Below are 13,440 nucleotides of genomic sequence, written 5' to 3' on the forward strand. Positions count from 1 at the left end.
AAAATCTACCGAGACACAAACAAGAACTGGAGCACAGAAGTGCAGGCCCTCCTGGAGCCAGCTGCTGTCATCTGGGCCCCAACAGCTGCCTGAATCCTTCTGCAGCCTTATTTTTTTCAGTGCACTTGTTAAGAAAGGAGAATATATATATAGGAAAATGTGCCAATCACAAGTTATAGCTTAGTGAGTTTTCTCAAAGTGACCCCCCCCCCCCCAGGAAACTGGTTCTCAGGTCAAGAAAGTGTTTCTCATGGGCAACAGCTATTTCCTTTGGCTATGGTAACCCCCTTTTGACTCATAATGCCATGGATTAGTAATTTTTGCTCCTAGACTTTGTAGAAATGGAATAATACAATATACACGCTTTAGTGTTTGGCTTCTTTCCATCAGCATTGTGTTTGTGGGATCCCTCCAAGCTGTTGTATAGAGTTGTGATTTATTTATTCTCATTGCATGCACCATTCTATTATATGAACAAACCACAATTTATTTATCCATTTTATGATTGATGGGATTTGAGTAGTGTCTGGTGGTTTTTTACTATAATAAATAGCACTGTTGGGCAATTCTTGCATATGACTTTTGATGAGCATATGTATGCATTTCTGTTAGTTATATATCAGATTGAATCAAGTTAAATTGACATTTTTGTAAATCAGAAAGTCAAATACTGGCAATTTTGTATGGCTCAATCTAACACTCAGGAGTATAGGTGTTGGATCGTCACACTTCTATATTCAGCTTTAGTAGATACTGCTGGTCTCCCCAGATGATTGGACCGACTGACACTCCACTAGCATTGTGTGAGAGCTTTGGTATCTGCAGCCTCTGAAACAAGGGCTACTGAGGTCCCTCTGCCAGGACGCGTCTCCCCACCCCCGTGGATATTCTCTGTGCTCATGTTCCCCTTGGCAGGGTGTTCTGACTGTTCTGGTCCTCACAGAGACAATGTTCTAGCGTAGAAAGGATGTGGTTCTACGTAGGACCAGTATAACAGTGGCAGAGAGCATCAACCCATGAGTACAAAGGCCGGAGACCACGTCTCTGTCCGAGACACCTTTAAGAGCCTGAGTCTACTTGGTATTGAGGAGGGTGAATTTTCTACCAAGGGTTTCAATTTTCCTCCAGACAAGAAATGGGAATCCAGGAGGCCAGGAGATAAGGCTCTTCCCTCTTGCCCAGACACAAAGAAGCTAGATAGTTCCAAGGGATTAGGTTTGACCATAGTCCATCTTCCCAGGGGAGGCAAAGCCTGGAGGCCCTTTCCTCTTGAGCCTCTAGGTCCGTGGGCCTGGCCAGGTCAATGTATCCGACAGCCACAGAAGACTGAGTGCCCAGGGCCCACAAGACATTAAGGGACTCATAAAAATGTTTTGATTCTTCTGAAAAACAGAAAAATAATGAACTTTTAGGTCAAAGAATGAAAATGTTTTGATTTAGCATAGTAATGTATGTAATTTTGATATATGCCTGTGTTTATTTATTTACACCTTTCTCTAATGAAAGGAAGGACCCAAAGAAGGTAAAAGAGCCGAGGGCCCAATCCGTGCTCCGCAAAGTGGATTCTCTAAAGTTACACTGCTCTCTGAGTTTCCTTCACCTTAGGAATACTTTTTGATAGTTCTATCTTTGTCTCAGCCATGCCCTGGGGTATAAAGAAAAGATAATGCTGTCTACATTGAAGCCAGAGAGCAAGGGAGAACATCAGGAAGTTCTTCATTTTGTTTTGTGGCCCAAAGTAAGATAGAGTCCCAGAGTTCCTTCCACCTGCCTCCGCCGTTGGTGTGGAACCTGATTTCTAAATCGCATGGACCCAACTCCCTGGGTGGTGGGAGGTGGGGGTCTCTGGTGAGGATAAGGTTGTGTTCTCTGGCTCTTCAGGGGGTCCCAGTGTGGGCATCTGCACTGTGGTCATGGCCAGACCTCCAGCCTGCTTTAGTTCCTGTGTGCTTCCTCCTCCCAACATGCACATACCCAGAGATTAATTTAGAGGCTGAAGCCTGAGACATCGAGATCTTATTTCTTCCAAACATGTCTCTGTTGGGCTGGCCTTCAAGGAAATATCGAATGATGAATAGCTGTTTGCTGGCTGGAGGAATTTGGAAAGGACAAGCTATTTAAAGCTCTGTGAAACACAACCAGGTTGGGAATATATTTGTATTAAATGTGGGGTGTGGGGATGTACAAAAGAATAATTTAGCAAAACTAATTATTTAAACTATAAGCAGCACGGATATAAGCTATTTTATTTATAGATTTATGTTTGGATTCAAGTAGAGAGGGAAGTGGTCAGGGGAAGAAGACAGCAGAGGTTTGGAGGTGGATTTGGGACGGTGGGGTTCTACATGTAGCTCCTGCCCCAAATTTGCTGTGTGATCTACAAAGTGTGTCTAATCTCTCGGAACCTCAGCTCTCCTATCTGCAGAAAAGGCAACTCGACAATCCGGAAGGCCTTTTCCAGCTGTCAAGTTTAGCACATAGTAGGTGCCCATCAGTCACTGAGGGGGTGAGGGAGTGCAGGATGAAGGCTAAGTCAGTATCCTGCACCTGCGGAACAAGCAATGGAGATGCTGAGCGCCTTAACAATGGTGACAATGTTGGGAAGCTGAGCTTGACTGTAGACGGCATTTGTACTGCCATAAAAATAGCATAACAAGATTATATTGAAATATCCCACTATTTAACTTAATAATTTAAATGTTTGCCTAATGAGGTGGACTTGATTGGATTAGGGCATTCACAATTAATTTTGATAGATCATTTTACACATTGGAGGTGCATTCTTCTGAACCAGGAGGTGGAACGGAAGTGCAAAATGTTTACGTTCAAACGAGCATGTGATTTTGCAGAAAACATTAATCCCAGATCATGCACACTAAGTCAATTTCAGAAATGGCTCTAGATATATTATTAGAAATTGCTCTTCAAATATAAAAAGCTTGTAATAGAGTTCTGTCCATTTTTCCTTTGGCTGATGGAAGTTGTTTTATAAATATGCCTATGATATGATGTTTTCTTCATCCAAGCCTTTTGGTACTAATTGCAACTTTTTAAACAGTGTAAGTAGTAGCTGTCATGAACACTTTGAATCTGATTACAAATACGAATTTCTGAACAATTTCACATTTAAGGGTGTATTCTTTCGTCAGCTATTTTTAACTATGTTCCCCCCTCCTGGTTTTTTTCTTCTGAGAAGCACTGGAATTGAAAACTGGACCACCCCCCTTTTTTTGTTATTGTTAAGGGAATGATTTTATTATGCAATAGGAAAGTGACTCTACCCTCACCTCCACCCCCTCAGAAATCAAAGAGCCAAGAGTGGTCACATCTGCCCCCAGAGTCGGGAGTGAGCAAAAGCAAATGGCCCCTGGAAAGGCAGACTGGAATGAGGCCAGGAGTCATACCAGAGTTCCAGGAAAAGCCTGTCCTGCAGCACCGTGGCTGGCAGATCAGAGCCGCATCCCTGCTTTCTGTCAGGACCTTATCTGATGCAGAGGGTGCATGGGCGAGATGCTTCCTGGAGAATTCTTTGGGCCTCAGTCTGCTCCTCTGAGAAATGGGGTTAACTCATTCCTACCTCAAGCTCTGGAGGCTTTGAAGTCCTAAATGTGACATCGTTTGGTGAGGGAGCATGCAGTAATACAAACATTGGCTTGGGACAGGTTGACCAAAGTCCAAATCTGGCTCTGTTCTTATTAGCTGGCAAAATGGTGGAGCCACGGACACTGTCTGTGACTCTCCTGAGTCATTTGGTAAGTGGGGTAAGCACACGTAGCTCAGAGTGGTGAGAATTTAACACCACATTCCCCATGCATGACAGCAGCCTAACAAATTTTAATTGCCTCCCGCTACGTGTCCTTCTCTGGAATAGAACCACGGTTCAAGTCATGCTGATCTTTCTGGGCTTGAGGAACCCCTCAGGTCCATCTTGCACGCAGGTTCCCAGCCACTTTGGACAGCAGAAACCCCCTGAAATCACCATCCTCCTCTCTGGGGTCCAACCTCTGTGCTGAAGCTTCATTCTGACCATCCTCCATTCCAAGTGCTTCTGCAGGGCCTCCCCTGCCCGACTGGCCCGTTAGCCTCTTCTTCCTCTCGCTCTTCCTCCCTGGAGCCACCCACACACCATCCTTCCCTGCTCACTTCATTCTCGGTGCATTTATTCTGCCCAGCCCCAGGCCATTTGCACCCTCATCCTGGGCAGCCTTTTCCTCGTTCTTTGCATAGAAAAGATCTCCCACTTCAAGGTCATTGCTGAGGTGCCTGCTGCTTCCTTACAGGTGCAGCCTCCATGACACATTCAGGACTGTCATTTGTCCTTGGCAGTCATCATATTCTGAGACCTAGGTGTCACCGACTGCCTGGAAACGGCCATGTATTTTCATCTCTTTGTCCCCAGGCCCCTTAGGAATCAGGTTGATCTTACCCCTCGGGGAGGCCTTCCAACAACCTGTTTGAAGTAGGCACTATGACTTATTCATTTTGCACATGAAGAAAACAAGTTTCAGAGATGCTGAATAACTTGTCCAGGGTCACACAGCTGGTGGGTTCCGAACAGGGCTTTGAACCTGGAGGACCTCATTTCCAAGTCGATATTCTCTCTAGCAATCTAGAAGTCTCCACACTCCTTCCTCTCATCTTGCAAACAACACAGGAGGGCATCAGGGAAGGCTTCTTTACAGATGAGAAAACTGAGGCTTTGACGGGAGTGGTCACTCCCCAAGGGCTCCCAAGCAGTCCTTGGTAGGACTAAGATCTGGGCTTCCGAGCTCTGCATCTGAGCTCTGCACAGCCGCAGGCTCCTGCTAGCCTCTCACCGGCTCACCTGTCTCAATGAGCCAGCAGTGGGGGAGGCAGGACCTGGGCTGCCGCAATGCTTGACAGAGTCACGTGCCTCTCGGGGCCCTTCTGAGCCCCCTTGCCGCAGAGGTGACGAGCAAATGACAAGGGACATCTCTGCTCCCGAGGGATTCCAGTCACGCGAACTCTGCCAATTAAGGCTGGAAGGATGTCAACTCCTGAAATAGCATTTTAATGACTGATGGCTCTGGGATAAATTGTTATCTCGTGATCCCTTGTTAGAGAGCTTAATTAGATCCATCATAAAACATATTGATCGATGGCATCGAGCAGGTCCGCAGGACATTCGCCGTCCACTGGAACGCTCCCGCTCGCACTTTGGCAGACCTATGGTGGGACCAGTCCCCCAGGTCCGGAGAGCTCCAATTCTTTTTTGAACACCTGAATACCGTTCTCCTGGTTCTTGCTTCTCTTCCCCTTCTTCATTCTTTTCCCAAATAATTCTTTGGCACCAACCATGTGCCACGCACTCCGCCGACGTCTCATTCTTTAAATCAGTCTGTCTGCACAAGTCGCTGTTATTTCTTTACTTTGCAAATGGTAAAACAAAGGCTTGGAACCTCAAGCTCCTACCAGGTATAGCCCCAGCTAACTAAGTATTTTTTGGACGATTTCTTGGAGAGTGGCTGATATAGAAAGGACAAAAGAAAAAAAAAAGTGAAGGAAAAAGTAGATTTTATTAAACTCTTAATGTTTTAATCTTCATGTTACGGTTGAGGAAACTGACTCTCGAGAGGATACTTGCTCAAGGAACACATCCAGTGAGCACCGAAGTTGGAAGTAAAACACGACCTCGAAGAAATTCAAATCCAGACAGAAGTGGGTTCAAATCCTAGTCCTATTTCATATGCTCTGTATGACTCCGGGCAAATTACATAAAGCTTCTGAATACCAGACATTGTGTCTGTAATACTGGGAGAAATGTTTGGACCCATGTCATGGAGAATTCCATGAAATATTGCCTATTAAGGTTTAAAGAATTCACGACCCACCAACAGTGTTCAGTAAATGTTATTTGTCATTGAACACCTTATTTTCCCTTGGAACGAGACTGCTTGTTTCCTTATTGATAGATGGGTGTAGTAACCCCTGTTCTGAAGTGATTTGTAGGGAGGCACTTTATAAAAGGTAAAGTGCTGGGGCCAGCACTGTGGCATAGTGGGTTAAGCTCTCTATAGTACACCCCATATGTGTGCTGGTTCGAGTCCCGGCTGCTCCACTTCCCTCCCAGCTCCTTTTAATGCGCCAGGGAAAGCAGTGGAAATGGCTCAGGTGCTTGGGCCCCTGCACTAACTTGGGAGATCTGGTGAAGCTCCTGGCTCTTGGCTTCGGTCTGGCCCAGCCCTGGCAGTTGTGGCCATTTGGGGAGTGAACCAGTGAAGGAAGACCTCTCTCTCTCTCTCTGCCTCTGCCTCTGCCTCTGCCTCTGCCTCTCCCTCTCTGTAACTCTGCCTTTCAAATAAATAAATATTTTTTCTAAACTATTTAAACTGCATTTATTGATCACCTTCTGTGTACCTCTATATTGGCAGAAAGCTTGCAGTGGTCACCTACTTTATGGGCAAATCTTATTTAAATTTCCTAATTATTATTAGAGAAATTATGCATTCACACAGAATGCTGGTGGTGATAGGGAGGTGGATCAAGAGGAAAAGGTGAAGGGGACGATAAGGCGTGAGTGCACAGACTTCGGGGGACGGCAAAGGTTGCTGTGGGCCAGGGAGCAGTCCAGGCTGTCTCAGCAATGGGGCATGACTGTGTTGACTTGATCCCCGGCCTGGGCCCAGCAGGGTGCGCACGCATTTGCGGTGTGTTCCCATGTCCGTATTGTGTAGGTTTGTGCGAGTACCTTGGACCTGCTGCACAGAACTGTTCTAAAACGCAAAGGACTCTGGAGACCCACCCACAGGTAGGACAAGGAGCTCTCTGTGTGCGTATGTTTACGCGTGTGCCTCTGAGTGTGTGCACTGAGGCCAGTTTCCACGAGAGGGTGACTTTCTTCACCCGCACGTACTTGGAGATTTTTCCGTTTTTATTACAGTAAATGTAACTTGAAAGCTGGGGCTCGCATAGCTTTTCCCTGAACACAGATCACATCACATAATGTTTCTTTCAGAGAAAAACGCTGCAAGATAGCCTGCAAATGATGAGTCGCTCTCTTCTCCTTTCTTCCTCTTTCTGTCTAGTTCTTGGGTGAGCACACGTGCTCTCTCTCCCTCTCTCTGTCCCTTTCTCTCGGTCTCCATGTCTCTAAGTATCTCTGCTTTTGCCCCTGAGAGTATTTATAGCTTAGAATGCTTTCATATTTGCACACTTAGCATATAAAACGTCCCTGTCTTACATAAAATAGTGTGCACTCAGGTTTGTAACTAGCTCAGTGTTCCACCCCAAGTTCCACGCAGAGTGGTGGTGGATGTCAGTCTTTCCCCCAGGTCTGGCCCTCAGTACCCTGCCCTAGCCCTCTCCCCAGGACTCTGGGGGATGGTCCTCCAGTCTACTGCTCCCTGCTCTCTCCCAGGTCGTCCCCTGCCTCCTCCCTGGTGGGAGCTTTGGCTGGAGCAGCTGTGAGCAGCCTCAGCCTTCCTGCCCCCCACCCTCCAGCCCGCAAAAGCCATCCTGATTTCTGAACAGTCACAGCATTCATTTCAACTGCCCTGACATCGTCACTAGCCACAGGGAAGGAGAAACTAGGTTTCTTTGCTCTCAAAGAAGGAGACACAGTTATTATTTTAAAAATAATAATGCTGACAATAATAGTAATAATGAGGAGGAGGAGGATGAGGAGGAAGGTGGAACCGGGATCCACCATAATCTGGACTTGTGTTGGAGAATGTTGTCGAGAACAATTAGGGACGCGTGAGTGAGGGGTTTATTTCCCACGTGCTTGTCAGGTCAGAAGACAATCTGTTTATTTTCCTGCTACAATTTTATTCAATAAACTGAAAGGATGGGAGTTGGGGAAGAGGGTATGAACAGGATGTGTGCTATCAATTTGTCAAATAAATAATCGTGCTTGGAAACAACAGATTTTATTAATTAGACAGGATGGTGTATTATTACCATTAAAGTGTTATATTGCATTAATTTTTATATTTTACTCGGCTCCTAATTACTGTAAAAGATTTCGGGAATGAAGCAAAATAAAATCACGTCGCATTATACATAATGTAAAGATAGCGTGAATTAATTCGTCCGCGGCTCCTCGCCTGCCAGCCGCGGGAGAGCGAGAGGCGGGGACGGGGCCCTCGCCGCTGGGCCACTCGGCCCCGGCGCTCCAGCCCCGGCTCCCGCGGCTGCGTCCCGCCCCAGCCCCGCCACCAACTCGCACCGCACCCTCTGGCACATCTCCCCAGGGCCCGGGTCTTTCTGGGGTGCAAATGCACGCCAGAGCGCAAGTGCCCAGAGGCGGCCGAGGGGTCGAGGGAGGCCCCGGGGAACGCAGGGGGAAGACGGGGGGAGGCGCCCCGGTCCCCCTCGGTGCCCAGGGGACTGCCGGGGCCCGCGGCTCAGTCGTTAGCACGTGGGCAGGGGAAATGGGCACCCCGGAAGGCCGCCCGGGGATCCTGTCTGCCCCTGCCCTCGCTGGGCGCCGCCTCGCGGTCGGGGCCAAGGCAGCCCCCGCCACCGCCCTCAGTGGAAATGTGGACCCAGGTGTTTGCACCGCGGACCCAAGCATGGCCCCTGCACAGCCGCGCGCGAGCTCTGCGGCCGTAACCTCTCCGAACGCCACTTTCTTCTTCTGCTATGATTACTGAAAGGTTGTTCTGTCCAGGAGGTGGGTTCCCACGCCAGGCACACCTTCCAGGTAAGGAGGCGGCGAGCCAGGAGCTTGCGAGAGGACCCGGGGTCCCCGGTCGCTCCCCGTGACGGCACAGCCGCGCGGTCCCCGCAGCCCCGGCGCAGCCCTCCGGGGCCTGCTCCACCCGGGCGCGCTCGCCCAGGTCCGCGCTGACCCCCAGGCCCCACCCCGGGGGCGCGGTTCTCGGGGTGGGGGGAGCGGCCCAAGCCCAGCCACGTTTTTCTCCCGGCTGGGTCTTGGCAGCCAGGGCCCGGCGGCATTTCTCACGATCCACTGCCACCTACTGTCCGCAGCCGGGAGGCGCAGGCCGGGCGCCGCGGCCTCGGGGCAGCCGCCGTGGGGAGGGGGCAGGTCCCCAGGCGGCGCTCGGGTCCCTCTGCCTGGAACCTCTCCCTAGCCGGTGTGCTCTGGGTACCGCGTTGCGATTGTGTGGGAACCACTCAGCCAGGCCACCGTAAGCCCTGCGTGATCGCGCCCCTCTGGGGACAGGGCCTTGGGGAAAGCCCCTTGCTCCGGATCTGAGTCTACTTCCCCCTAGAGGTCTGAGCATCCTGCCTCTGGGTTTGAGGGGCTGGGTGGTGGGACTTGCGGAGACTGTTGTCCCTGTTCCAGTTTCCCAAGGGTTAGAACGTCACCTGTCTGACTCTGTCTGAGCCCAGACTGCCTCCAGCCTTCTCTGCCTCCTGGATGCCTCGGGTACCCTGAACTCGGGTCAGTATTAGCCAGCTCTCCAAAAGGACTCTGTCCTAAATTCTGACTTCGCGACACACGGGCCTGGGATAAGTCACTGATCCCCTTTGGTGCCTCATTTTCCTCATCTTTAAAATGACTATAATAGCTGTATGTCCCGCAGAGGGTTCGCCCCGGGATTAAATGAGTGAATATATGTGAAGCACTTGGGGTGGGGAAGATTTTTTCTGCCAAGGGCCATTTGGATATTTATAGCATCATTCGTGGGTGGGCCATGCAAGATGATCAACTTAAAAATCAGCCTGCTACAGCTATATGGAATTTTGAGTCCCGCCTTTTGTTGCCTGGACAGAGCCAGACCAAGTGATTTCAGTGGCCTTATATGGCCCACGGGCTGGCTCCCCACCCCTGTCACAAGGTCTAGCATGCAGTAAGCACCTTCTAAGTGCATTTGTTATTCAAGCCTTAGGGATTATCTGGGTCAGCATTACCTGTATGCCTGTCACCAGACCTGCCGCCTAAGTGCAGAAATCGCCTCTGATCCAGCCAGGAATCCACAGCTACTTGCACATAGAGGGAAGCAGGAGACTTGTGTATTCATTCATTCATTCATTCATCCACTCAGTATTTATTCTACTATGTGCCAAGCCCTGTGCTCTGGGATTGCCTGGCTGTCAATGAAGATCCAGTCCCTTCCCTCGATGAACTGATAGGATATGGAGAGGACAGAAGCCAGGCAAATGCATCGGTGAATACAATGGAAACAGCTGTGCTTAAGTGCTAAGAAGAGAGTAGCCAGGATCTCCAAGAAGAATGACAGCAGGGAGGGACAGGGGAGAGCTTGCGTATGTGGGTCCTGCAGGCAGGCCCCTGAAGAGCGGATAACTGAGCAGAAACTCAAAGGGGAAGCAGCAGCTAGTGGTTGCCTGGGGCACAGGGCAAGATGGCAAAGGTGATGGAAACTATCTTGCAGTAACAGTGGTCCGTGAATGTGGGTAACAGTCCTCAAGCTGTACTCTTTAAATGAGTGGATTTTGCTGCATTCAAACTGTATTTCAGTGAATCTGACTGAAACCTAGGAGCAAGCAAGTGTTCCAGACACAGGAAGGAGCTGCTGCCTAGTCCTTGAGGCAGAGCCGGTCTGCGGTGTCCTGGGAAGGCCTCCGTGGATGACATATGATGAGGCAGCGGGAAGGTTGGCAGAGGGGAGGCAGCGCCAGGACCAGCCCTCGTCCAGTCCAAACTGCCTTCTAAGCGTGATTAACAGAAAGAGCCTTGGGTTTGCTCTCAACGATTCTGAGCTCTGGTCTGGCCTTCCCAGCTGCGTCCGTTTGGATGAATGTAGTGCTGTGGGCATTTTTTTAAATTTGTAAAATAGGGATAACAAGGATCTTCAAGAATCCCATTAGTGAAGGCGAGAGCCGGGGCTGACTAGGACAGCAGCCGGACACCTAGGCATATGTAGAGGTATTTTTCTTGAGCATTCACAAGACTGCTCATTGACTCTAATACCAACATACGTGGAGACCTATGCCCTTTTGAATAGCAGTTGGTGAGCAGTGGGGGGAGACAGAATTGGGAATTGAAGTCACTGAGTGTTTCAATATGTCCCCACCTACCCAGGACTGTTATTTTTCTCTTTTCCTTTGTCTCATAGTACAGTTTATAACTGTGCATTTAAATTCTCCATGCATTTCTTCAGTGTCTGGCTTTCTGCAGACAGCAAGCTCCACCAAGACGAGGACCATGTCTGCTCCCTGAACCTCTGTACCCCGGTATCCAGCTACCTGACTGGCACATAGAGGACACTCAATACATACTTACTGAATGAACTCACAACTCTATCAGCCATTTACCCAAAGGCAATGAACAATCCCCTGGGCCCTTCCTGGCTCTTCCCAAGTAATCATCCCCTTTGCCACCCACAGAGGGCTCATCCCCCAAGCCTTCCTCTTCAGGTTTGCTTCATCATCCTCATCCTGAACTCAGCACTCCCACAGAGTTCATCTTTTTTCTTGGACAATGAACACCTACCCACAACGAAGCCCAGGAGGGCGTCATGTTGCCACTGGTTTTGTCCTTTGAAATTCCGAACTACATTCACCTCAGTGTGATCCTCTGATTTTGCAGATGCAGGATCAGGTCAGCTGAAGAGATGAGTTGACGCATCCTGTGTCAAGAGCTGGAGAGAGGAAGGGACTGTGCTGAATAAACTCCAGCTCGCAGAGCTCTGGCTCCCAGGAGCCCTCCTCCTCCCCCTTCCAGGCCGCTCTGCCGGCTGCATTTCTCCCTCCAGGCCTCCACGGCAAACCCTGTGAGGATGAGTTCTCCAGAGACTGCTGAAAAAAGGTGATCAGGACACTGAGGTCCGCTGCAGTGCCTGCCATAGGCATCTACTCCACTGGAATGGCCGTCACGGCGGGGGAGGGCTCTTTGGCAACTGACAGCTTCCCACGTCCCAAGCAGCATCTCTACAAGTACACCTGCTGGGGTTGCAGATTAACCACGACACCAGCGTGGGCCGTGCTGGTGAGGTCTCTGTGCCACAGGCTCAGATAGTAACAGGGATAGTAATAGGGATTCCTTAATAGGGTTTCCCTGTGTGTTAAATGGATGCAAGTAAAATGCTTAGGAAAACTGCCTAATAGAAAGTATTTGATGGGTGTTGTTTCTTTTATTGTCTTTTGCTCCTACCCTTTCTTTTCTTTCTCTATTACTCTTTTTCTTTTTTATTCTGTCTAAATTCCTGTCTCTTGCCTGAGTGTCATTAGTTCACTCCAGTGCATCAGTAAATGTTTGCTGACCCAATTAATCAATGAATAAAGGGAAAAGAAGGACAAGGGAGCTAATTCTCAGGGCATGATATGAAGAACTGATGGGACCAGCAGGGATTCAGCTGCTGCCACTTACAACACTGGCATCCCATGTTCGAGTCCCGGATTCTCTGCTCTCTGACCCAGCTCGCTGCTAATGCTCCAGGAAAGGCAGCAGAGCTGGCCCAAGTACTTGGTCTCCTGCCACTCATGTGGGAGACCCAGATGGAGTTTCAGGCTCCTGGCTTACACCTGGCTGTTGTGCCCATTTGGGGAGTGAACCAGTGGATGGAAGATCTCTCACTGTCTCTCCCTCTCTTCATCACTCTGCCTCTCAGACGAAGCTTTAAAACAAAAGAGGTGGCGCCGGCACTGTGGCATAGCAGGTAAAGACGCTGCCTGAAGTGCTGGCATCCTGTATGGGCACAGGTTCAAGCCCCGGCTGCTCCACTTCCAATCCAGCTCTCTGCTATGGCCTGGGAAAGCAGTAGAAGATGGCCTGAGTCCTGGGGCCCCTGCATCCATGTGGGAGACCCGAAAGAAGCTCCTGGCTTCTGGTTTCGGATCAGCTCCTCAGCTCTGGCCATTGCAGCCAACTGGGGAGTGAACCAGTGGATGGAAGATCTTTCTTCTCTCTCTGCCTCTCCTTCTCTCTCTGTGTAACTCTTTCAAATAAATAAATAAATCTTAAAAAAAAAAAGAGGTGAGGGTAGAATAAAACAAGATAATTTTTTTTCTTTGGTGTTTGTTTTTATCTTAACATTCAAGCTATATTATAAAAATATGTATTTTTATAAATATAAAATATATAAAAGCTGGGAAACCTGACAGGAAGGCCACATGTCTGCATTCATGCTGTGTTTCCTTGGATGGCAGGCAACCTCTCTGGGCCTCCGTTTCTGCTGTGTCGTCTCCATCCATGGATCTGTGAGTTGTCCATTCCATCTATAGGAGACGTGACGATGGCGCTTCCCAGCAGGTGAACAAGGCGGAGAGGGGGTGCAGAGCAGCCCAGAGTGCTCGGCAGAGGAAGCTGCAGAGGTGCAGAGGTGGCGCCTGCAGAGTCAGAGCCCTGGGAGTTTTACAGGACTCCTCCTGGACCACACCCACTCCCCCTCCTCTGTAAAACACAGTCCGCAGCTGCTCTGAGCCTGCAGTACCCAGAGTGTGCTGAGACCCTCACCAGCCCTCCAGGGGGGCAAAGCTACACTTTCCGTCCTCTGTTCTGCCCACCCCCCTTCTTCTCTTTTTCACTTTTTTTTTTTAAGGATTTATTTG

At 49.4% G+C, this 13,440-nt stretch overlaps 1 long non-coding RNA gene across 1 annotated transcript; it reads left to right on the top strand.

The window, feature by feature from the left end:
- The first annotated feature begins 8,122 nt into the window (after positions 1-8,122).
- LOC138847044 (uncharacterized) lies at positions 8,123-12,895 on the top strand. Its single transcript, XR_011384662.2, has 2 exons — positions 8,123-8,665; positions 11,052-12,895. It is a non-coding gene; the product is annotated as an uncharacterized LOC138847044 (long non-coding RNA).
- Positions 12,896-13,440: the final 545 nt, after the last annotated feature.

This window comes from Oryctolagus cuniculus, chromosome 1, assembly GCF_051225735.1.
Source record: "Oryctolagus cuniculus isolate XC-2025 breed Fujian yellow rabbit chromosome 1, ASM5122573v1, whole genome shotgun sequence".
Taxonomy (NCBI): Eukaryota; Metazoa; Chordata; class Mammalia; order Lagomorpha; family Leporidae; genus Oryctolagus; species Oryctolagus cuniculus.